Source organism: Patella vulgata, chromosome 5 (genome assembly GCF_932274485.2).
Source record: "Patella vulgata chromosome 5, xgPatVulg1.2, whole genome shotgun sequence".
NCBI lineage: Eukaryota > Metazoa > Mollusca > Gastropoda > Patellidae > Patella > Patella vulgata.
The window spans coordinates 32,817,180-32,822,679 of NC_065883.2; positions in this window are offsets into that span (position 1 = coordinate 32,817,180).

A 5,500-nucleotide genomic window follows, 5' to 3' on the forward strand; every position below is an offset into this window, starting at 1 on the left:
TACTTTAACTTTCTCCTTATTAATGGTTGTTTTTTGTGTTTATATATTCTATATGCCATGGTATATCTCTCCTCTGTTATTCAACATTGATCTCCAGATGATGGGTACCAAAGGGTTGACCCCCTCCCCCCCCTTCTCTCGCCTTCAGGATTCAGTCTTGTTACTTACACGCATAAAAACATGCACGTGGACACATTGGCCTTCTTTTGTAGCATATAGTGCTACTTTCTTGGAGTTATTATATAATTCCTGAATCACATTATTCTGATTTATTCCCTAGCCTTGTTTATGGCATTTTGGAGGATCAGAACGATGAGAAAGGGTCTGTTTTTTCTGTTTTCCAGATCTTCGAATGATCGTAGTTTTAAGAATTTTGACATAGGTTTTCCTACCTGTTATACATTTTATTTTTCATTGACCGAAGGCTGATTTATTCACCATTCTTGATCTTGTATATATAAGTAGTTGTGTTAAAACAATACCATCTATCGATATCGTATGTGAATTATTTGGAAATGTCGTGAGGTTTGTGTTGTTTTGTGCACCAATTTTGCCAATCCCATCTTAATTATTCCTCTATGTTCGTATGAGGGGCACAAAAGACACGACACTGATTATATATATTCAGGAGTGGTCACGTTTCATCACTGTAAGAATAACCGTGTTAAATTATTGAACTGCCTACAAAAAGTGTTCAGATGTGTGTTGTTTGGTTCCCATTCTTTAGCTATAATTAGTAAGTATTGTAACCTGAAGCATAGAAGTTCATTTGTCCCACTCATTAGTAATATATTTACGGAGAGATTGATTTACCAGAAAACCTTGGGTGTAACATTCGTTGCCCTCCCCTAGAGTGGGTCGACCAGCTAAAAACGCGATTTTTCGAACAATCAGGGGCCATAATACTGGAAGTTACGTTCCGATATGCACGATTATGGAAAGGAACCGATATCTTTGTGATATAAATATAAATTTAAAGTTTCATCAAAATCGGATAAAAATTGTGACCTCTAGGGTGTCAACAACTTTGATATACCATACTTTTACGCTATTTGCATACGAGGGGCGCCATTTTGTCCGGCAATTTCGGTCCGGTTTTCACAAAATTCGTACACAACCGTCATTATGCTGTAACGGTGATATATTCAAACGTTTTTTTTTTAAATTGGATTAAAATTGTGAACTCTAAAGAGACCACAAGCTAAAAACGCGATTTTCCCTATAATCAGGCGTCATAATCCAGAAAGTTACAATCCGATATGCGCGAAAATCGACAGGAACCAAGACCTTTGGGTTATAAACATACATTTCAAGTTTGATCAAAATCGAATGAAAATTGTGATCTCTATAGAGGGTCCACAACCTTCATATTACACACTTTTACACTATTTGTTACATAGAACGGCCATTTTGACGTAATTCGAACTCAACCATCATCATGATGTAACGGTGATATATTTGAACGGTTTTTTAAATCAGATAAAAATTGTGACCTATAGGGGTCCACAAGCTAAAAACGCGCTTTTTCTTACAATCAGGGTCGATAATCCAGGAAGTTGCTATCCGATATGCGCGAATATCGAAAGGAACCAAGATCTTTGGGTTATAAACATATATTTCAAGTTTCATCTAAATCGGATATAAAAATTGTGACCTCTAGAATGTCTACTGGCTAAAAATGTTATTTTTTGTACAATCCGGGGCCACAATCCATGAAGTTTCGATCCGACACATGCCAATATCGAAATGAATTGAGATCTTTTGGCGATAAACCTATATTTCAAGTTTCGTCAAAATCGGATAAAAACTGTGACCTTTAGAGTGTCCACAAACAAATTGTGGACGGACAGGGGCGACGGCATAATACGTCCACATGAAAATGTGGGCGTATAAAAATGTAATACTATTACATGACAAATGACAATCAAGGTATCTTTGAAAAGTGTCACTCCACTGGTTAAAGGTTTTTCCTTGGATGCATCTAAGAGCGGAAACCACTAGTCTCAGTATGCTATACCGCTTTTGATAACATGTTTTATTTTTTGTAAACTTCATTGTCTTATCTCACGAACACATCGATCTAGATTTACAAGTCGCTCAGTATGTTTAGTTCTCTTAAGTTCATTTCACCTATGACATTTTCTCTTCCACTAGATATCGCTTCATCAACAGTAAATTAAATGGTAGATGATTCAAACGAGCTATATCTGTGCTAATTATTGTCGTCGTTCTTAAAAGCAGTTCCATTTTCCCCTTCACGCCCTGTCGTGTTGCTGACAAAGCCCGATCCTTTTTAATTAAAATACCACTGAAGCAATGGCTGGACCAGGTGAGGCATACCTATATGTGGTATACCGTATATACGTTTTCCCTTTAACACAGCACCTGGCAACTTGCAATTAAGATACATATGCTATTTTGGACGTAAAGTGTCATTGCTATTGTCGACAAAGATACTACCCAAATTGGTTTCATCTCGTTGAAACTTAAGACACTATACACCACCGACCGCTCGCCTTTCTGTGGCTATTTTTTTCTTAAGTATGAAAATCCAGGTGTTGAGCCTTTCTCTTCGTACCTAAAGGATGTATGTAACAAAACGTTTTCAATGGCATTGATTGTTACTTTTTTATTAGAAAATTGTGGTTTGGATGTCAACACAATGTGTTAGCCCATCAGCACGCCACATAGGTTGATTTTCAAGGTGTTTATTATTAAGGGTTAATATGTTTTAGCAGTAGTAAGCCACTTCAACACGATTGCTATCAAGCTGGGTGCCATACTTGCTGCGTACTTCTTAAAGAAAAGCTACACAATACACAGGAATAGACATGGGATTAAACCTCTTCGTAACACTACGTTAAAATGATATTATTGAGATGAAGCTATAAAATGGAGACTTTTCCAATTAACAAACTAAAAAAAAGCATGTAACATGAGCGTCTTTACTAATTTGAAAAGACAACTACATCAAAAATTGCTGGAAAGAAGAAATGTGGATTTTTATATGAAAAATTGCCTGAAAATTCTTTTTCGTTAAATGAGAAAAATGGAAAAATGCTGGATTGGAAAATACCTTTTTGTCTTTCTACCCTAGTTATTGTTTTCTGACTTGAAAATATATTTTTCATACCAAACGGACTATCTCATAAACCCAAATGTCTGATACCAATCGTCTCTAGATCATGTTCTGGTCGTAGATGCTGTAATTTACGAATGCACCAAAAGCCTTTTAAAAGTAAATCCCATGTTCCAAATTATCCGTAGACGATCTGAATATAAAAGTCTATGTTTTTGAGATCTGTATACTAATTATCTATAGATCTTGACGAACAACATTTAATCCTCCACATTATCTGTTTTAACACGATTCTAACGACAATGTCTTGTTTGTCAGACGTGATACAACAATTAAAAAATATACGCTAAAAACCATCTGCTAAAAATTTCGATTATTGTCGTCTTCTATGTCAGTTTCTGATTTACTGCGGAATTTCTGTTTCCGGGAAGTCATTAGAAACAGACGTCAGTAAAAAACTGTTTGCTCGGATTTCAGAGAATGGCGACAATGTGATGACCTTGTCAATTCGTTTACCTTAAACCACAAATACCAAATTTTTGTTATTTTGAATAACTTTTGGGTTGACAATTTCTTTTTCCAATAATTCAACTTTAAACTCATCTCTTTAACAAATATTAGCATTGAATCGATCATATCCGAATTACTGTTTCATAGAACATGGCAGGGGAGAATCCGAGGCGAACTTGACCCGAAATTATAATACAATTCCCTGTCTAAACTTAATAACAATGTTGTCCAGACTGACTAGATTCCCCAAGAGAAAGATTATGATAGAGAGAGAGAGGGAGAGAGAGAGAGAAATGGGGCTTAACGTCAACTCGACACAATCTTAAAACTAGGTCATTTCGGGACTAACATGGTTCAATTTTATTTCATTAATTAGTTTGCGCGTAGGTGTCTTTAGCACTGGGAGGACCCGTTGAAAACCCATGAGGTTGGACAAGCGACCCTACTCCTTGTCACGTACAACCGGGGAATCGAAACCACGCCAGTTGACTCATTGACCGACCTTATGATTGAACGCGCACGCGTTAAGCATTTAGCCATCCAACCCCCAATGTCCAAGAGAAAGAATATAGACAACTATTTCTACTAATAGCAAGCCATGTTTGGTCCTTGCAGACAGCAACATATAGGCGTTGCAGAGAGGAGTTCTGCCTCTGGCTCCCGGTGATTTCTAATCCACCAATTCGGTAAGCAGATGAAAATAATATGATAATTCCAACGTAGTATCACTTTCTGATGCGTATGGGTTCGTGTTATAGCCTAATACGTGGTCACAACTCCTTAGTTTATCTTGATAACCGCTGACATTCAAAAAACATTACTACAATGGTACTTCCAAAATTTGATTCAGCAGTAATATGACAAATGGTTAACAAAAATGTTTAAAAATTCAAAACTAGGTCCTGCATGGTTTATTATTATATCGTACGGTAATTGAAAAGATTGACTTCTTTTGCGTCAAAAATAAAATTGTCAATTTCAGTTGATTTTGTATGTTCATTGTTTTTTTAGGATGTTAATCTGTCTTCGGTGAATAATTTCATGTCCTTTGTCAAAGCCAGTGTTGAGATATAACCGATTTTGTGTTCAACTGTCGACACAGTAAACAAGCCAACTTCCGCTTAACCTTTGAAAAAAAATCCAACCCAAAACAACAAAATATCGCATATTGCAGCTTTCCCCATCACAAATATAAATAATACATCCGATAAATCTAATGCAGCAGTCTACTATATTTTGACTTTATCTATCAAATCGATTTAGCTTCTTCCACTCCCAGCACCAAAATTGGCAAAATAGACTGTAGACGTAGGCCTATAAGGAATGACTGGTTAGTATAAATAAAAGGCAACAGTATATAGGCTATCCCGATGTATATATATAGGCTATCCCGATGCATATAGCAGCGATGTGAAACCAAATGAAACTATAGTGTAAACTTCAAAATGACAATAACTTAAGTTAGAAATAATCCATTTAGAAAATAACCCCCCAAAAAACAACATGATTTTTGCTATTTAAAAATAAACTTGTGTAACTACTGGGCTTAATTATGCCTTAAGACACGAGAAGTCATCGAAGGAACATAACTCGCTTAATATAAGTTATTTTATCCATTAACGTAATTCAGTGTTAAATCAATGCTATTTCTCGGTCTATAGCGTTTGTTAAACATTAAATATTTTACAGAATCAGCTGACATAACTCTTGAAAGTAGTTGATCATATAGATTTTTTTAAACATCACCATTGACATCAGTTTTTCTTGTTTCTTGATACCTGTGTCCAGATTGAAACCCTTCCCAACCTCCGTAGAGAGAAGAAAAAAAATAAAAAAAGAAATACACGCAAAGAAGAAGAAAGATTAATCTATAAATAGATGACCCTGGTCATAGTATTTGGCTTTTATCTT